This window comes from Macaca mulatta, chromosome 14, assembly GCF_049350105.2.
Source record: "Macaca mulatta isolate MMU2019108-1 chromosome 14, T2T-MMU8v2.0, whole genome shotgun sequence".
NCBI lineage: Eukaryota > Metazoa > Chordata > Mammalia > Primates > Cercopithecidae > Macaca > Macaca mulatta.
The window spans coordinates 31,466,429-31,487,991 of NC_133419.1; the positions used below are offsets into that span (position 1 = coordinate 31,466,429).

The window sequence follows — 21,563 nt, forward strand, 5'->3', positions numbered from 1 at the left end:
AATATGTGTGCACTCAACATTGGAGCACCTAGATATATAAAATAAATATTATTAGAGCCAAAGACAGAGATAGGCCCCAATACGATAATAGCTGGAGACTTCAACACCCCACTTTCAGCATTGGGCAGATCTTCAGACACAAAATCAACAATGAAACATCAAACTTAATCTGCACTATAGACAAAATGGATCTAATAGAGCTTTATGGAGCATTTCATCCAATGGCTTCAGATACACATTCTTTTCCTTAGCACATGGATTATTCTCAAGGATTGACCATACGTAAGGTCACAAAACAAGTCTTAAAACATTCAAAAAAATTGAAATAACATCAAGCATCTTTTCTGACCACAATGGAATAAAACTAGAAATCAACAAGAGGAATTTTGGAAAGTATGCAAATAAATGGAAATTAAACAATATGCTCCTGAATGATCAGTGGGTCAATGAAGAAATTAAGGAGGAAACTGAAAAATTTCTTGAAACAAATGTTAATGGAAACACAACATCCCAAAACCTATGGGATACAGCAAAAGCAGTACAAAGAGGGAAGTTTATAGCTATAAATGCCTACATCAAAAAAGAGAAAAAACTTCAAATAAACAATCTAATGATGCATCTTAAAGAACTAGAAAAGCAAGAGCAATCCAAACCCAAAATTAGTAGAACAAAAATAAAGATCAGAACAGAAATAAATGATATTGAAATGAAGAAAACAATACAAAAGATCCATGAAAAAAAGCCGCATTTGTTTTTGAAAAGCTAAACAAAATCGACAGTCCTTTAGCCAGACTAAGAAAAAAAGAGAGAATATCCAAATAAATAAAATCAGAACTGAAAAAGGAGACATTACAACTGATACTGCAGAAATTCAAAGGATCATTAGTGGCTAATATGAGCAACTATATGCCTACAAATTGGAAAATCTAAAAGAAATGGACAAATTCCTAGACACATACAACCTACCAATATTGAACCAGAAAGATATAAAAAACCTGAAACAACTAATAACAAGTAATGAGATCAAAGTTGTAATGAAATCTCCCAGTAAAGAAAAGCCCAGGACTCAGTGGCTTCACTGCTGAATTGTACCAAACATTTAAAGAAGAACTGATACCAGCCAGGTGTAATGGCTCATGCCTGTAATCCCAGCACTTTGGAAGGCAGAGGCAAGTGGATCACTTAAGGTCAGGAGTTCGAGACCAGCCTGGCCAACAAGGTGAAATTCCGTCTCTACCAAAAAAATATAAAAATTAGCGAAGTGTGGTGGCACATGTCTGTAGTCCCAGCTACTAGGGAGCCAGAGGTGGGAGAATTGCTTGAACCTGGGAGGTGTAGGCAGAGGTTGCAGTGAGCCAAGATCATGGCACTGCACGTGATAAGGGTGCATACTTTCACAGCTGTTATTCAACATAGTACTGGAAGTCCTAGCTAGAGCAATCAGACAAGAGAAATAAATAAAGGAATGTAAAGTGTCAAATTATCCTTCTTTGTGGATGATATAATCTTACATTCGAAAAAACCTAAAGACTCCACAAAAAACTATTAGAACTGATAAACAAATTCAGTAAAGTTGCAGATATAAAATCAACATACAAAAATCAGTAGCATGTCTATATGCCAACAGTGAACAATCTGAAAAAGAATTTTTAAAGTAATCCCATTTTCAATAGCCACACATAAAACTAAATACCTAGGAATTAACCAAACAAGTGAAAGATCTCTGTAATGAAAACCATGAAGCACTGATGAAAGCAATTGAAGAGGACCCCCCAAAATGGAAAGATATTCCATGTTCACGGATTGGAAAAATCAATATCATTCAAATGTCCATGTTACCAAAAGCAATCTATAGATTAAATGCAATCCCTATCAAAATACCAATGACATTCTTCACTGAAATAGAAAAAAAAAAAAAAAATCCTAAAGTTTATATGGAACCACAAAATACCCAGAATGCCAAAGCTAGTCCAAGATAAAGAATGAAACTGGAGGAATCACATTACCTGACTTCATATTATACTGCAGAGCTATAGTAAACAAAACAACTAGCATAAAAACAGACACACAGACCAATCGAATAGAATAGAGAACCCAGAAACAAATCCACACACCTACAGTGAACTCATTTTTGACAAAGGTCCCAGGAACATACACCGGGGAAAAGACATTCTTTTCAGTGAATGATGCTGGGAAAGCTGGATATCCATAGGCAGAAGAATGAAACTAGACCCATATCTCCTGCCATATACGAAAATCAAATCAAAATGGATTAAATACTTAAATCTAAGACCTGAACCTATGAAACTACTACAAGAAAATGTTGGGGAAAATCTCCAGGACATTGGTCTGGGCAAAAATTTCTTGAGCAATACCCCACAAGCAAAGACAACCAAAGCAAAAATGGACAAATGGGATCACGTCAAGTTAAAAAACTTCTGCACAGCAAAGGAAACAATCAACAAAGTGAAAAGACAACCCACAGATTGGAAGAAAATATTTGCAAACTACCCATCTGACAAGGGATTAATATCCAGAATATTTAGGAAGGTCAAACAATGCTGGAGAAAAAAAATCTAATAATCTGATCAAAAATAGGCAAAAGATGTGAATAGACGTTTCTCAGAAAAAGACATACAAATGGCAAACAGGCATATGAAAACGTGCTCCACATCATTGATCATCAGAGAAACGCAAATCAAGACTACAATGAGATGTTATCTCACCCCAGTTAAAATGGCTTTTATACAAAAGACAGACAATAACAAATGCTGGTGAGGATGTGGAGAAAAGGGAACCCCTGTACACTGTTGGTGGGAATGTAAATTAGTACAATCACTATGGGGAACAGTTTGGAGGTTCCTCAAAAAACTAAAAATAGAGCTACCATATGGTTCAGCAATCCCACTGCTGGGTATATACCCCAAAGAAAGGAAATCAGTATATTGAAGAGGTATCTGCACTGTCACGTTTATTGTTGCACCGTTCACAGTAGCCAAGATTTGGAAGCAACCTAAGTGTCCATCAACAGATGAATGGATAAAGAAAATGTGGTGCATATACACGGCAGAGTACTATTCAGCCATAAAAAAGAATGAGATCCAGTCATTTGCAACAACATGGATGGAATTGGAGATCATTATGTTAAGTGAAATAAGCAAGGCACAGAAAAATAAACATCACATGTTCTCACTTATTTGTGAGATCCAAAAATAAAAAACAATTGAACTCATGGAGAGAGAAAGTAGAAAGATAATTACCAGAGGCTAGGAAGGATAGTGAGAGTAGGTAGGGATGGTTAATGGGTACAAAAAATAGTTTAAAAGAATGAATAAGACCTAGTGTTTAATAGCACAACAGGGTGACTAGAGTCAATAATAATTTAATTGTACATTTAAAAATAACTGAAAGAGCATAATTAGACTGTTTGTAACACAAAGGATAAATGCTTGTGGGGATGGATACCCCATTCTCATGATATGATTATTATTCACTGCATGCCTGTATAAAAACATCTCCTGACCTTGTAAATACATATATGGGGTGACACCTATAATGTACCCACACAAATTAAAAAATAAAAATAAGGGGAAGGTAGGGCGGCCATCGTGATGGTCAAGCAGTGATGGGCTGGGGACAGGGTGACAGTTGGCAGTTGGAATGAGGGAACCGTGAGGAATCTGAGACGTTGGAAGACAGCCCTGACCAGAGAGGGTGGGATATGAGAGACAGAGGTCAGGTGGCATGAGGCAAGGGAAGAATTTCAGAGGCAGGAAGAAAGTACACATAATAGGTCCCTGAGCAAAAACAGAAATGGGAAGGGAATATGATCTGAAAGAGAGTTTCATCTGCCTTTACGATGCCCGAGGCAGAGAGTGGCACACGAGGACAGGGTCTTGTCTTCTGGTGGCTTATGGTCTAATACAGGACACAGCAAGCTCACAAGAAACTGCCTCGTAGGGCTGAGTGAGATTCGCTGACAGAGCTGCAGAATCACATTCCTCAAAGACAGACGAAGGAGCTTGACGTAAGTTTGGATTCTCTGGTCCTGAGATGAAGACGGGTGTCAGGAGGAGGTGGCCAGCAAGTCTGGGGAGTTTAGGGCAAACTCAGAAGGGCAAGGTGAGTCAGGCACCGAGATGTATGAAATAAACACATCAAGTTGTGTGAATAAATGATCAGGGAAAGAGAGAGTTGCTTGAGGAGGAAACAGAAGCCAAAAACCCTGGATCACTCAGACAACTGGAGACAGCATGGGGGCTTGAGCCAAACTGCTGGGATTTGTTCTGCGCCTTGTTGCTTGTGTGTTCCTGGGCCATTATTACCTTCCCTGTGTCTTAATACCTCCATCTGTTAAGTGGGTACTATTATAGTATCTATAGCAAAAGCTCTATAAATTGATAAAGTAAAATGAGGGGATGTTGCTTGGTTCATAGAAAGGGTTCCATCGATGTTAGCCGGCCTCAGTGCATTAAGAGGGATAAAAGAGAGGCTGTAAGTCACACTGAACTAGTGCCGCATCACTGAAATTCTGGTAGGGAGAGGACTTTAAGAAGCAGAATGGGGTCAGGATGACCATGGGGAACACATAGTGTGCACATGAATGCTTTATTTCATTAATTCTATGCAACTCTGTGCGAGGAACTACTATCTGCCCAGGTTTACAGATGGGGAAACCGAGGCTCATAAACAGAAAGTGACTGGCACCAGGTGGCTTAGCCAGACACATGCACAGCTGGAATTTGAATCTACAACTGTACAGTCCTACAACCCATGTACCCACGCTGCCCTTTAGGAGCCACCCAGCAGCATGAGGGGAAGGAACAGGCTGGCCCTGGCAGTGTGGGGCTGCAGCCAGGTGTGCAGATCAAGTAGGCAGAGAAGAAACGATGTGGCAGATGTAGGTCACTCATCTTGAGACCTCTGGTCAAGAATGAACTGAGGGGCCGGGCATGGTGGCTCAAGCCTGTAATCCCAGCACTTTGGGAGGCCGAGGCAGGCGGATTATCTGAGGTCAGGAGTTCAAGACCAGCCTGACCAACATGGAGAAAACCCATCTCTACTAAATATACAAAATTAGCCAGACGTGGTGGCACATGCCTGTAATCCCAGCTACTCAGGAGGCTGAAGCAGGAGAATCACTTGAACTCGGGAGGCGGAGGTTGCAGTGAGCCAAGATCATGCCATTGCACTCCAGCCTGGGCAACAAGAGTGAGACTCCATCTCAAAAAAAAAAAAAAAAGAAAAGAAAAGGAATAAGGCAACAACTTGGGGGCATGAATGGGTCACCTAGCAGTTTTTTTCAGAGGGGCATGCAGGACATGTTTTCAAGCAGGGCAGAAATGGAGAAGAAGAGGCTGGGGGTATAACCGATGGAAAAAGGGCCTTGGGGGAGTGAGAAGTGCTGAAATTGGGTCACATTCGAAGGCAATTTGTTTTGGACAACAGGAAGAGAATGGCTACAATGGGAGGGAGTTTATTACTGTGTGAAAGGAAGTAAAGGGTGGCCACATGCCCCTGCTCACTCTGTGGGAAGAAAAGCTGAACTCCACCTTGGCACACGTGTCTGGTGAGCTGGGAGGGCACACTCGATCGGAAACCAGAACATTTGCGCGAGGGCTGGGGGTGTCTTAGAGAAAGCAAGTTGGGTCCCTGCTGAGGATCACACCAGCCTGAGCTCCAACCATCCACACACCCACCCAGGCACTCCATAAATTGTTAGGACTAACCAGAGAGTCAAAATTACGCAAAGCAAGAGATGCTGTCTTCGCTGATGCGGCTCACAGGCTGTGGGAGAGACTGGCATGTGCAGTTACTGCGGGAAGACGCTGTAACTGGTGATGTGAATGAGGCCGTGGAAGCCCTGAGGAGGAGTCCCAGTGCAAAAGTGACATCTAAGCTCAGGGCTGCAGGAAGGGCCAGAGGGAGGAGCAGAGGCAAGAGTGTTAGGCAGGGCAAGTGGCTTCTGCAAGCGACTGGAGGAGCAGGGCACAATACCTTCCAGGAGCTGAATGGTGTTCACAGCCCCTGGAGCACAGGCCGCGGTGCGGACAGGTGGCAACTTGCACTTCATCCTTATGTGGCTGAAGGGCCATCGATGTCTTTTGAGCAGGGAGAGGCCTGAGGGGATTTGGAGAGCTGCCTGTTTCCTCTGCCCTGCAGGATGGGATTGACAGTGCCCCTGGCTGAGGAAGGAGGGCACAAGGACGCTGTGGCCGTCAGGCCAGGTGAGAGGGGACCTCGGCAGCAATCACAGAGTGGGATGGCAGGCTCACAAAATAATCCAGAGAAGGGCTTGGGGGTCTTGGCAATGGTGAGGACGAAGGTGTACACCAGTGAGAGGGTCACACTGGGGAAGGTATGATGGGGTGCTTTTATGTGAGGAAAGGGGAGAAACCTGGTTTTGAAACCGGATTTTGATGTGCGTGTGAGATGTCTGTGCGGTCACATCCAGCAGGCAGCCAGCCTGTGGGATGGTGGTTTGGAAGAGATGTGGGAAGGAGTCAATGACTTGGGAGGTGTCAGCACAAAATCGAAGTCTCAACTCTAGGTGCTGTGTGGGTGAGTCTGTCTCATCACCCCAGGAATGGGAAGACTGCTCTGCTGGGTGAAATGAAAAGGGCAAGGTTTGGTTTTGATTTTTTTTTTTTTTTTTTTTTTGAGACGGAGTCTCGCTCTGTCGCCGGGGCTGGAGCGCAGTGGCCGGATCTCAGCTCACTGCAAGCTCCGCCTCCCGGGTTTACGCCATTCTCCTGCCTCAGCCTCCTGTGTAGCTGGGACTACAGGCGCCCGCCACCTCGCCCGGCTAGTTTTTTGTATTTTTTTAGTAGAGACGGGGTTTCACCGTGTTCGCCAGGATGGTCTCGATCTCCTGACCTCGTGATCCGCCCGTCTCAGCCTCCCAAAGTGCTGGGATTACAGGCTTGAGCCACCGCGCCCGGCCTGGTTTTGATTTTTAAGGTGGGCAAGAGTTGAGCTGATTACTTGAGCTTGAGACACTGATGGAATTGTCTGGAGCTTATTGAGACACTGTGGGAAGGCATCCACAGAAAGGGGTGCAACCCCGAAAGAGGGAGGGGATAGGTAGTGGACACACATCTCTGAGAAGTCTGGATTCACATGCAAGGATCCACCTTGGGCAGGGGAAGGGGGAAAGGAGCAGGGGTGGAGGTCTGAGGCAATAAATAGCTGCTGTACAGGTGAGAAGAGCTGGGGCGGACCTTGGAGAGAGCACCAGGAGATGCAGGGGGTGGGCTTGGAGCCTGTCACTCTACAGGGGAAGAAGAGGGTCATTTTTGATGGTTTTTGTCCACAGGACTCTGCACTTTAGGTGCAGGAGAGGAGGTGACAGGAAGCTGAGGCTTGGCTGACCACATGCAAAGGCATGACTTCCGCCCTGCAATTCAGAGGCATCCATGGACAGAGAAGTGGACCTGGAGGACAGTGGGGCAGCTCTGCAGGCGTCTCTGCGCAGAGCCTCAGGGGTTTGGGCAGACCTTTCTGAACCTGTTGATGGAAGTCTGAGGAGGAGCCTGGGCGGAACTCTACCCCCCTTCATCCTGGGGGCCACAAGGCCAGGCTCTGATGGCTGGCCTTTTGACTAGAAGAGCAGAAAAGTACCTGGGAGGTCCATTGCAGCAGCAGCCAAGATGAGTAAGAGCAGATGTGTCCGTGAGAACATCTGAGATGCCCATGAGGGCCTCCCCGGTGGCTCCAGGTAACTTTGCAGGAGGAGGAGCCAGGGAAAGTGGAGGGACCACAGGAGCTCAGACCCCAGCTCAGTGCTGCCCGGGGATGCTCCGGTCAACATTCGTGCACATGAACTGCCTGTAATGCCACACTCACTCCCAAGCCAGACCCACCGTTTCCAGAGCACCTTATAGACTGGAAGCACTTGCCCCCAAACTTCATCCTTCATGCTCATAACGACCCCATGGAAGGGGGTGCTTTGATGCCTTGTAAATGAGGAAAGAGAGTTGGAGAACTTAGGGAATTTTTCTAACATCACACAACTCAGGTCAGGAATCCAACCTGAATTTATTCTCACATCTTTTCATATTGCATGCTATTTAAGTTCCATGGCCCTTTGTTATAATCAATCTTTACTGTACACCCACAGCTCCCTTCTTCAGGCTTACTCAGTAAATGGCAAGCCCAGCCAAGATCAACTGTTTGCCTACTACTCCCACCTTCAGAAACATGGCTGGCCATGGCTGGAAAACAAAAGCAAACCTCCATTGCGATGGTCAAATTCATGGCCTTTAACCTCAAGTCAGTCCAGTGAGGCTCTGGTGCTGTCTGGCCCATTCACTCTCCCACTACTGCGGATAACTATTTCATACCTTCTCCTCTGCTTCACACTCCTGGAAGGATCCAGGACCCCAGCGTGCAGCAAGGTTATGGTGGGAAAGCCCCGTTTCTGACCATCAGAGATGGTGCCTGAGGTCTGGGTATTGGTACCAGCCACCCCTCCGCCCAGTTCCCAGGGATCAGCTAAATATGCAAATTCCCTAGGATTTGGCAATGAATGACTCCCCGGATACTAACTCACATATTTAACGTGCTCTTTGGGAGGGATGGCATTTTGAGGAAGGGTTCATTAGCGCCGTGTTCTTCTGAGTGGGCAGGGTTAGGCGACCCACAATGCCTGTGCTCTATGTTGCTCTTCCCTGTCCTGTCTCTCTGTCTGCATCAGAAAGAAGATATGCAACTAACACAAGGCTAGGAACGTGTCACCTGGCTGCTTCTCACCTGGGAGGGGTGAGGGGACTTTGGGTGAAACTTGGGGAGATTCACTGCAGCTCCCACTTCTCCTGGGACGCACCAGGCCAGCAGCACCGCCGTCTGTTTTACCCGGGTTCCATGCACTACCTCTACACAATGAGCACCAAGCAGAGATGTCACATGAGTGAAAGAGTGATGTCAGTTGAGCAAGATAACTCCTTTAAACCTCACTGCTCCTGCCACCCTGTCGAGGGCCACAGAGCAGAGAGGTCAATGGGGCTCCAGTCTCTCCCTACCTCATGACCGTGGTCCTGTGGTTTGCAGGCTTCTTTGTGAACCAGTAATTATTTAGGGAGCTTAAAAATGTTAGAAAAATTTTATTTAAAAGCATTAGATTTTTAGTAACATTCTAGCTCCATAACTATCTAAATGGCTCCTGGAAACAAGCAGACATTTCTTTCTTAGGCTCTAAGTTGAGGTGACCTTCCTTAGTGGTGAATACCGTTTGTTAAAACCAGAAATCTCGGAGTTGACTCTGGCAGGTTGAGTGTCCATGCAGGCACCAGGGAAGGCAGATGGTACATATCTGAGTCCAAGTAAGACCCAAGTAAGAGTCCCTTAAGGGTGAGACACAACAGGAATCAAAGCTGAAGAAGTGACAGATGTCTATGAAGTCCCCTTGGTGGAAGGGTTGGTCCCAGTGGATGAGGCTGGAGTTGGCATCCTTCTCACAGGGAGACCAGGCTGGGTATTCTGCCTGAGTCAGCCTGTCGGATGCTCTGGCTACACATACACTCCATAGCCCTGGGAAAACCCAAGTACACAGGCTGAGCCACAGGAAGATTCTAGTCCAGGAGCTGCTGGACCAGGGTGGGGGACAGAGGCAGGGAGAGGCAGACATTCAGGGCATAGAAGAACTACGTCCTGAGTGCTTCTAAGAGCTAGGAAGCAGTGCTCGCATCAAAGCTGACTTCTCTGCACAGCCACTGTTGAAGACCCAGAGGAGCAGAGCAAGAACCACGTCTAAGCACCAAGACTTCTCTCTGGTCTCAGGCCCCAGGCAGCGTGACCTTCTGTCCTGTCTCCGTGCCTGTCAGGCCAATTCCCTCCTCTTAGTTCTGGTCATGAGGGGCCCTTGCACTTCCAACCCTCCCCACCCATCACCCTTATCATTCCACTTCTGGAAATCTCTCTCATGAACTTCCCAAGCCCCCACCTGCTTGCTAGGACCCCCCAATATCAGGCTGCTTTCTGGGAGCCGATTGCTTTCTCAAAGCCCTGGCGCTCTGCGAGTTGCAGACCTGGGAAGTGAAGCAGAAGCTTCACAGGATACCCTGAGCACTGTGCAGGGACAGAGGCTGCAGCCCCACCTTGTGGACTTCTGGCTTGGCCCAGCCCTACACAGTCTCAGGTCATGTAGCCTGGAGTTTCTGTAACAATGGTACCGAGTCTAAGGTTCTAAGCAGACACTGCTGCCCCTTCATGCTGCTCAAATAAACGGGGAAAAGGATGTGAATCAAGAGTTTCAAGGTGAATGGGGCGTGTCAGGGAGTGGGAAGGTGTGGGTGGCAGACCTAGGGACCATTTTTCCTCTCCACTCTCTGAAATGACTTTCACACCTTTTTATCTCTTCTCATACCTCCAACAGCCCTGCCTCTCCTTACTCTCAGCTGCTACACTGCTTCCTGTTTAACTGAGAAAACATGTAAACTACCCCAGATTTTATTAATAGCCATTCTTCCTCTAAAGCGCTGGACCCCACCCTACTTCCCACTCAAGGACATCCCCCCTGTAATTGACCTCTATCCACCTGCATCATTAGTTTTTCCCTCTCTATGGGATCATTTTTGAGCAAATCATGCTGGGATGGTGAACTTTTAAAAATCAGCTCGACCGAGCTATAATTTGTATATAAAATGCACTCATTTAAGATGTGAAGTTAGATGAGTTTGACGAATGTATACACCTGTGTAGTCACCACCACAGCCATCACATTGTATAAATTCCCATCACCCTCAAAAGGTTTCCCATGGCTGAGTGGCATTCCCTTGTGTGGCTACAGCACAGTTTGTTTATTCATTTGCCTATTGGTGTGCAATTGTGTGGTTTCTACTTTTTGGCTATTATGAATAAAAAGTGCAGTGAACATTGATCGATGAGTCTTTGTGTGGACATATGTTACCATTTCTCTTGAGTAAATACAAGTGGAATAAGTGAGCTATGTGATATGTTTAATTTTATGAGAAACTTCCAAACTGTTCTTCACTTTACATTTCAAAAGCAGTCTCTGAGAATTCCAGATACCACCACCCTTGGTATTATCAGGTTTTTCCCCCTAACATTAGTCATTCGATTTTGTGCTTGTGTGTGGAGGAATGTTAATTTTGGTTTTAATTTGCATTTCTCTGGTGACTGATGTTGAACCTCTTGTGTTTATTGGCTATCCATATATCTTGTTTTGTGAAGTATATGCATATCTTTTGCTTACTGTATTATAGTTTTCTACATATCACCACACATTTCTCAGCCTAAACCAAAAACTAAAGCGCACTTCTTGTCTCTCAGTTTCCATGGCCTTCTGCTCCAAGTTTCACAAGTCTGCAATCAAGGTGTCAGCCTGGGCTACGGTGTGATCTGAGACTCAGGTCTTCTTCCAAACACATGTGCTTGTTGAAAGAATTCATGTCTCTGCAGCTATAGAACTCATGGTGGCTTGTTTCCAGGCCAACAGGGGAGCTTCTCTTCTGCTTCAAGAGTTTAAAATTCTTCTTACCATGCCCATTTTTGTATTGGGTGGTTTGTCTCCTTACTGAGTTGGATGAGTACTTTATAAATTCTAGGTACAAGCCCTATGCAACTGTATGTATTGCAAATATTTTCTCCCAGGCTATAACTTGCCATTTCATTTCATTTATTTATTTATATTTATTTTTTATTTTTTATTTTTTTTGAGACGGAGTCTCGCTCTGTCGCCCAGGCTGGAGCGCAGTGGCTGGATCTCAGCTCACTGCAAGCTCCGCCTCCCGGGTTTATGCCATTCTCCTGCCTCAGCCTCCAGAGTAGCTGGGATTACAGGCGCCCGCCACCTCGGCCGGCTAGTTTTTTGTATTTTTAGTGGAGACGGGGTTTCACCGTGTTAGCCAGGATGGTCTCGATCTCCTGACCTCGTGATCTGCCTGTCTCGGCCTCCCAAAGTGCTGGGATTACAGGCTTGAGCCACCGCGCCCGGCAATTTCATTTTCTTAATGGAGTGTTGGCAGAAGAGAAATGTTTGATTTAAATGAAGTCTAACTTCTCAACTATTTTTTTGTATGGTTCATGCTTCTTATTCCTACACAAGAAACATTTGCCTATCCAAAGGCTACAATATTTTCTCCTATATTTTCTCCTAGACGTTTGATAACCTTAGCTCTTATATTTAGTTCTCTGACCCATTTTACGTCAACTTTTGTGTATGATGTGAGATAAGAGCTGAGATTCAATTATCCCCCCAAATTGATATCCCATTTTACCACACCATCTGTTGAAAATACCATTTCCCCTGTTGAATTACTTTGGCACCTTAATTGAAAAAAATAAATTGACCACACATAAATGGCTCTAATTCTAGATGCTCTATTGTTGTATTGGTTTATATTTCTCTACTTATATCTACAGTAATTATGTGATTGTTACATATTTATATTAAGTCTTAAAATTGAATAAATTCTATCCTTCAGCATTTTGTTATTTTTCAAAATTGTTTAGGCTATTCTATGGCACAAAGGTCATATTTTTATGTAAATTTCAGCTTGCCAACTTCTAAAAAAAGTAAGCGTGCTGGGTTTGCACTGAATACATAACGCAATTTGGGAAGAAATGCCATTTAGTGATATTGAATCTTCTGATCCATAAATCTAGTATATATCTCCATTTTCCTCCAACATTGTGTTGTAGTTTTTGGTGTCCATGTTTGCACATATTTCATTAAAATTTCACTGAATATATATCATAGTTTTGGATGCTGTTATAAATGGCATTTAAAAATTTCATTTTCAGGCCAGGCATGGTGGCTTACGCCTGTAATCCCAGCACTTTGAGAGGCAGAGACAGGCGGATCACTTGAGGTCAGGAGTTCAAGACCAGCCTGGCCAACATAATGAAACCTTGTCTCCACAAAAATACAAAAATTAGAAGGGCATGATGGTGGGCACCTGTAATCCCAGCTACTTGGGAGGCTGAGGCAGGAGAATTGCTTGAACCCGGGAGGTGGAGGTTGCATGTGAGCTGAGATGGTGCCATTGTACTCCAGCCTGGGTGACAAAGCGAGATTCCATCTCAAAAAAAATTTTTTTTCATTTTCAATTATTCATTGCTAGTATATAAAAGTATAATCAGTTTTTGTATAGTGATCTTGTATTTTGTGACTTAGCTAAATTTACTTAATAGTCCAGGAGATTTTTTAAAAGATTCTTTATGATTTTCTATAAACATGATCATGTCATCAGCAAATAAAATTTGGTTCCTTCTTTTCCTATCTATATGCCGTTTTGCACTTGCTGAGACTTCCAACACAATGTTAAATAAAACTAGTGAGACCAGACACCCTCCCCTTGTTTCCATTACGAAAGAGAAGGTACTCAGTTATACAGTATTCAGAAAGTACTCAGTATTCAGTGTATGTATATATGTATATTTAGTGTGTATATATATGTATCCAGTGGATTTTATATATATAATATATAGTATATCTAAATATAGTATATCATACTATTAAGTATGATGCTGTAGGTTTTTCATACATGCTCCTGATAAGGAAAAGGCTGAGAAAATTCCCTTAAATTCCAAGTCTGCTGAGATTTTTTTTTTTTTTATCATTAATGCATATTAAATTTTGTCAAATATTTTTCTGTATATATTTAGATTATTATATGGTTTTTCTTTTTTAAAAAAGTATAATGAATTACATTGATTGATTTTTGAATATTAAGCCAACCTTGGATTCCTGGAATTAATTCTAGTTGACCATGACATATTTGTGTGTGTGTGTAATATATATATACACATATATATAGTGTGTGTGTATATGTATATTTAGTGTGTGTATGTATACACAGTACATTTTATATACATATCTAAATAATATATACATGTTTTATATATATAAATACACATACATATATACATATAAAGTCTTCAATTTGCATTGTTCCAATATGTACACATTTCAGTCACCATGGGCTAAATAAATAACACCAAGTTTACCCAAAAATACAGTTCAAATCTCAAATCTCAGTTATCAAGGGATATTAACTGTAAGTAGTTGCATAAAGTGCAAACTTCACTGCTGGCTCCTCAGTCCAAAAGTCACTATATCAGTGACAGATGTGCATCATGATCAGTGACCAATCATGCCACTTCTTTCAAAGCCTCTCTGATTTCTTACTGCACATCTCTCACTCAGTTCACACACAGATAGCAAAATATGTTGTTGTGTTGCCTCCCCGTCTCCCAGTGATAAACTCGTGGCATTCTATAAACAGGTAATCAAAATGAAAAGTGAGAAGGGTGGAGGTGAAATCTGAGTCAAACCTAAACACAGTTAAAGATTAAATAGTTGACCATGGGAATGCTGATGCTGCTGTCGTTTGAAACTACATCTGCAGCCAGAGGAACTTAGCGAAGGCAAACTTACTAACATAAAGGTATAAGCAGTTATGACAAAAAAGATGATGTCTCAGGGAAGTGTCTGTACTTAACTTTCCCTACTTTCTCATTTCCTGTGCACTATTTTTTTCATTTGTTTTACTGTGATATATATAATACATACGTATACCAACGTAACAACGTAATGTGCTCAGTTCAGAAAATTATAAAGTGAACATCCTCCTCCCTCCTGCCCCGCAGATGTACCCATCACTCTAGAAGTTGTGTGAAATGTTTCCATGCTTTTTTTTAACATTGTTTTACTACACAGGAATTCATTCCTAAAAAATTTTTATCTTTTTCTCTTGCCTCACTTTTACTTTATGCAACTATCATTTTTCATGTCTATATTATATTTTTGAGATTGTGTCTACATTGATTTATAGAACTGCGGTTCCTTCATTTCCCCTGCAGTACTGCATTGTTTTATGACTGTATTATACACAGCATGGATTAATCCTAGTCATGATGTAGAGCAACAGGATCTTATGAATGTAAGATGTAGAGCATGATGTAGAGCAACAGGATCTTATCACAAGAAATGACATACTGTGTGGTTCCATTTATATGCTCAAGGATATGCAAAACGAATCTGTGGGAATAGAGGTCAGATCAGTGGTTCTCTTGGGTGTGGGGGGGCGTGTAATGGAATGGGAAGGGGCACCTTTGAAAGTGTTGGAAATGTTCTAAATCTTGAACTGGATGGTGATAGCCCAAACATAATTATATTGAAGATCTGCAAATAATCACATTTACATGTTTAACAAAAAAAGCTTAAAAAATAAATACATGAAAATATCGAGTTTATAAACAAGTATTAATATAAGCAAATATAAACAATTATTTATAAATTATTTCTGGAGTTTATAAACCAACACCTATGGCAACTTAGAGATATTTTCAATACATGAATGCTGAGCTCTGAATTTTTCCCAGTTGTTGCCATTCCACTAGGCATGTTTTACGAAAAAAGTGAAGTGACACTGTATATAGGGGTTTATAAGATTAGCTACTTAATATTTTTTAAAGATAGGCTTTCATGAGTTCAGCTGTGTTTTTCACTGAGAAATCTAGACATGCATGAACATAGGAGAAAGTGGCTTGCCAGGCAGGGCAGGATGGGGGCTGTGTTTAAACCTGCATGCCCATGTTGCCTGATCAAAATCCTTCACAGATGATTTCTTCTTGAGAATCTGGTCTTTCTCATGGCGGCCACCTTAGTCCTAGGGGAAAAGGATAGGATTTTTTGTCTTTCTATCTCATGAATTCTTTGGTTTCACATCAAATTATTCTTACTGCTGAAATCCTACACCTGTTAAAACCTTATAGGTGAGGTGATAAAAAGTAAGAAATAAGATCTGAGCTGGAATTCTGGCCTGGTCTTTTACTGGCACTTAGAACCAGGCCTGGCAAACGGGGAATATATGAGAAGGAATAGCTACTCATATTATCATTATTGCTTTTATTATTGCACCTGTTCTTGATGATTTTATAGTTTTTTGGCTCTAAGAACACTGTAAAGTGTTTAGAAGCCCAATAAAAAGCATTGATAAATACAATACAAAACATCCAAAAACCTTGCCCTGTATTGGAGTAACTCTCTCATGCCTAATGGTTCTGGGACTCCAGCTCCTCTTCTGTACATGCTCCAAAAGAGCAAACAGCATGTCCGCTCAGAGCTTCCTTAGGGGAAAGGGACACCTTTCTCTGCTGGATTGGCTGGGCATGTAGATGGGATCATCCCTGCCAGCCATTTCCTCTTTAATTCAGAAGGCTCCGGTGAACCACAAAAGAGAGAGTGGACATGATGCTTTGAAAAGTGTGTATTGCCTTGCAGACAGAGGCTAGCATCCATTTAGCTACTCTCATTTCTCCCCATCCCAACCATATAAAGACGCTGGGATCTGCCAGGATGTTTAGGAACAAATTATTACCCTTCCATTCTTAGGGAGGCCCCAGTGAAAAAGGCCTCTTCCAGAAATGCCCAGCATCAGGAACAAGCACTCTTCTAAAAACACGCAGTACTGGGGAACAAGGCCTCTTCCAGGAACACCCAGCATTGGGAACACGGTGCGCCTGTGTGTGGCCGGGTGCCATGGAAGAAGGACAAAGGCAACCCTCTCCAGTGCCATGTGGTATTAAATGCAGAAGAGGCTTTACTGGAGAGAATCCTACAAGAGGAGAAGTGCAGTGTCCATGAACCTCAGATCCATCCTCCCACAGAGAGGCAGGCAGAGCAGGGCGGCGATGGGCTGGATGTGTCACAGACAACTCCGTGGAATCGCAAAGCACTCAAGACGTACAGGGTGGGGGGCGGGCTAACGCAGTGCTTCTAGAGCTTTCTCAGGTCGGGGTTTTTGGGACTCCCAAAGAATGTCCTGCCTGGAGAAAGAGGAGAAGAGAGAGAGGGATGTCTCGATGTCTCTTCACTCTGAACACCACTATCCCGTGGGGTCGTGATGTTCCCCTAAACTGTCAGACCTAGAAGCGCCCCCAATATGGAGTCCCTGCTGCTCACCAAACTTCCATTCCCAATCTTTTCTCCGGTCCTGTCCTCCTCAACAGTCCACTGTTAAGGGCAATCTTCTACTTCAGTATTGCATTCTACTCCACAAATACCTCTGAACACCTTCCAAAAGTCACCTCTTTTCTGTGTTGGGAGGATCTGGAAAGCATGATCCTAAAGTAGCCCCGGGTGCTGCCCCCAGGGGTGTCTTTCTAAGGTCTAGCTTACTCCCAAGTGCCCCTCCTAGGCTCAGATACCTCCCGTGCTTCATGCATCCAGGTCGAGATCTAGAACATTCCATAAAGGGTCTTGGTTCCTCTGTCTGGGAGTCAAGGTACATACCCAGGTGTTGTGCCCTCTTCTGTCTCCACAGTGTTAACTCCCTGTGCTCTCTGGCCCTCATCTTCCCCCACTCACACCCGTGGCCCCATGAACACCCATTACTTATCCTGATCCTCTGGTTTGAAATGCGGCCCCCACCGTTCATGGGTCATTGAAATCCAACCAATCTCCTCCTCCTGCCTCATCTCCAGGAAGCCCTCCTTCACTGGACTGTGGCTGTCCTCACTACCTCACTGTCCCCATCCTCCGGTTTCCAGGCATTGAACCTCCTGCACACGTGGTTGGGAGGTTCTCCAGTTGATTCCTGCAGGCCAGTTCTGAATTCTCCTGTCAGCCAGGAGCAACTTGAGCCAGGAGGGACTGCACCGTTCTGCGCTTGGAGGGGAGGGAAGTGGTCCCTGGTATCCTCTGATGCCCAGGCCCAGCCGAAATATGGAAAACCAAGTGCTACGGGCGAAGGAAACTGGGCCGATTGTCAGAGTCCTGGGTTCTGCTGCTGTCTTCCAAGCACCCCTAAGCCTACTGTTTCTATCTCTGGGCCTCAGTTCCTGAAGCTGCAAAATGGAAACAGATGGGCTGGGCTGGGTGATTCCTAAAAGCCTTTACAGTTTTCACAGATGAGTCTTCTCCGAGTGGTTTTCAACATTGTGTATCAGGCTCACCTGAGGAACTTTTAAATAATGGCGATGTCCACGCCCCGCTCTCGAGGACAGAAGATGGCAATTGAAGTGAGCCCACCACCTGCAATTTTCTAAAAGCTCATCAGGTGACTCCAAAGTGCAGACTCAGCTTGTATGGAGAGGAGGGCCGCTGACTAGGACCTGTTTGTTTTCAGACAAAGCGATGGATTCATGCTGCCCCCTGGTGGTCAGACTGCTCACTTCAGGCAGTTCCACATCTTAGGATCTTGCGGCGGGGCAGGAAAAATGTACCCAATGAATAAGGATGAAAAGAAAAAGAAAGGAAGGGAAGAACACTACCTGGCTTCTCCATGACCCAAGGATTCACAGACTCGTGAGTATTCCCCTTCCCCACTGTTCCCTATAATAAAGTTTATATTATTTATCATAAATCAAGAGACTGAGTCCTGGGGGCAGTCATATCTGCCTTTGAAACCAACCCACCGCGGCCGGGCGCAGGGGCTCAAGCCTGTAATCCCAGCACTTTGGGAGGCCGAGACGGGAGGATCACGAGGTCAGGAGATTGAGACCATCCTGGCTAACACGGTGAAACCCGGTCTCTACTAAAAAAATACAAAAAAATAGGCGGGCGCCGGGAGGCGGAGCTTGCAGTGAGCTGAGATCCGGCCACTGCACTCCAGCCCAACCCACTAGTCCCATCAACAGTTTTGGGTGTTTTTTGTTTTTTGTTTTGGATAAACATAGAAATTGACCCTTATGACCTTAAAGCTTGAAACTTATATTTGTTTTTATCAGAGTTTCAGAGTTTCTTCCTCCAGGAAAGGACCACCAGGTCTCTCAAAAAAAAAAAAAAAAAAAAGCATCAAAGATCTGAAACTCACCAGATCATTGCATCCACACAATGAAACTCCAGGCCCCTCATTCATCGTGATTGCTTCCTGACCCTTTCCGAGTTCCTGTTTTCTCATACACTTACATTTCTTCCCTGCTGTATAAACTCCTAACTTTAGCTGGTCAGGGAGATGAGTTTGAGACTACTCTCCCAGGGAGATGATTTGAGACTGACCTCCCATCTCCTCTGCTGCAGCACCCAATTAAAGCCTTCTTTTTTGGCAATAATTGTTGGGTCAGTGATTGGCTTTCTGTGCTGTGAGCAGCAGGACCTAGACCAAACCCCTGGTGTTTCAGTAACACATCAGGCGTGAAAAAGCTCCCTCTGGATCCACAGGCTGGGTGTAAGGGGAATTCAGAAGGTGACAGGCTTGGGGGAGCTTCTGAGACAGCAAAGCCAAGCAGGACACTTGAGATAGTGAGATGTTAAGTATCTGGAAAAATGAGTGCCCAGTGCTAGGTTTATCCCTATTCACGAGTCACCATGACATTGGGTAAGCTCATTTCGCTGAGCCTCAGTGAGTGCTGCTCACTATTCTGAACACCAAATGTGTTCCTGGACAAAGTCTGTCAAGGGCCGCAGAGATTTAACTGATTCCACACTAGCCAAACTCCCACCCATTCCACATGGAGTAGAGCTTCCCAAACCTGGTTGGAAGTCTGCAAAAACTGGGGAGCTCATTTTTTAAACATAATATAAGAGAATGTGTTCAAAGTATCATTTTATCATCACAATACAATCTATGTAATATGTTACTTACAAGAAAAATGAATTTAAAAAAGCAGTTATGTCTCAAAGGCTACAGTTTCAGTACAAGATTTGGTTCCATAGTGTAGTGGTTATCACATCTGCTTTACACGCAGAAGGTCCTGGGTTCGAGCCCCAGTGGAACCATGGTTGCAAGGTGGCTCTTTTGGCCGGGCGCAGTGGTTCAAGCCTGTAATCCCAGCACTTTGGGAGGCCGAGACGGGCGGATCACGAGGTCAGGAGATCGAGACCATCCTGGCTAACCCCGTGAAACCCCATATCTACTAAAAAACCAAAAAAATCCAGGCGTAGTGGCGGGCGCCTGTAGTCCCATCTACTCAAGAGGCTGAGGCAGGAGAATGGCGTGAACCCAGGAGGCGGAGCTTGCAGTGAGCCGAGATCCGGCCACTGCACTCCAGCCTGGGCGACAGAGCGAGTCTCCGTCTCAAAAAAAAAAAAAAAAAAAAAAGGTTCGGGGGAGTGGAAGTAAGGGGTAGGCTGGATAGCTCTCCACTGTGCGGTGGCCCACAAGGACCACATGGAGCGTGTCTGTTTCTGTGGGTGAGACCAGGTTGGGCAGTCTCCGGCATCAGCATTTAATTATGCCAAGACTTGCTGTGTCAGGCCCCAGATCAGGGGAGACTATGTGTAGGATATTTGGACGACCTCACACATGGCCCAAGCACTTTCTAACCTGTGTCTGGTAACACCCCTTCACCTGCTTAATTCCAGCATCCCTCAGATCTCACCTCAAACATTACTTTCTTGGGGAGGCCTTCCTTCACATTCCAATCGAGTCAAACACTCCAGTTCAAATGTTCTCAAAATGTTCCATTTCCCCTTCAGAGATCACAGTTTTAATTCATTTTAAGAATTGTTTTGAGTCACTATCTCTCAAATGAATGTGAGACTTTGACAGAGGGGACTGCTTCTGTATCTCCAGCAACCAGCACAGCACCTGGCCCCTTTGCAAAGGGCTCAGTAAATTGCTGAATGAGTGAATCCCATCTTCAAGATAAATAGCTCTTTTCTGATTGTTCCTTATTTATTTGTTATCCTAAATTTTCCTACCATTCATTAAAGTGAAAGTTAATGACCACATTTTAATGTGGTCAGTATAGCCACATTTTATTTCAAAAAAAGAAATACTTTATTTCTTAAGATAACTTGAGAACAGGTTATTCATACATTAGAAATAGGGCTAGGGGCCATGGGTCATGCCTGTAATCCCAGCACTTTGGGAGGCTGAGGTGGGAGGATTGCTTGAGGCCAGGAGTTTGAGACCAGCCTGGGCACAAAGTGAGACCGATGTCTCTTTAAAAAAAAAAAAATTAGCTGGGTGTAGTGGTGCTTGCCTGCAGTGGCACACCTTTAAACCCTGCCCTGTCTGGCTAAAGTATTTCATGAAGCCCGGAGTCCAGATACTTGGAGGGCTGAGGTAAGAAGATCACTTGAGCCCAGGAGTTCGAGGCTCCAGTGAGTGATGCTTGTGCCACTGTACTCCAGTCTAGGTGACAGAGTGAAACCTTGTCTCAGAAAAAAAAAAAGAAAGAAAGAAAGGAAAGAAAGAAAAAGAAATAGCTGCAGATTATTGATCTCCACCTTTTTGCAATAATATTTTATTTTAGCATTCTTCTCCTTGCTGCCCATGTACCCATTGGCTTTTCAGCTTTGTTTTTGAGAGAAATACGAACACACACCCCACCACTTGAGTGGTAGTATACTCACTATACAGGCCAAAGGTAATGTTTAGCTTCATAAAATTCCATCTGAACATCAACAATCATTGTCCGAAACTCACAGTCAAGAACTGTGATCGTCTGCCTTCCACTGGTTGGGCTGATTCTAACAAGACCTTTGCTACTTAAAATAGGATCCCAGCATCAGGAACACATTGGCATCACCTTGGAGGTTATTTTAAATGCAGAATCTCAGGCCCCACCCCAGACCAAAAAATTAGAATATGTGCTTTAATAAGATACCTCAGTGATACATATGCACGGAAAAGTTTCAGAAAGCTGGATTA

General features: G+C 44.0%; 1 non-coding gene across 1 annotated transcript; it reads left to right on the forward strand.

The window, feature by feature from the left end:
• Positions 1–19,611: 19,611 nt before the first annotated feature.
• On the forward strand, positions 19,612–19,684 carry TRNAV-UAC (transfer RNA valine (anticodon UAC)). The gene has a single exon. It is a non-coding gene; the product is annotated as a tRNA-Val (tRNA).
• Positions 19,685–21,563: the final 1,879 nt, after the last annotated feature.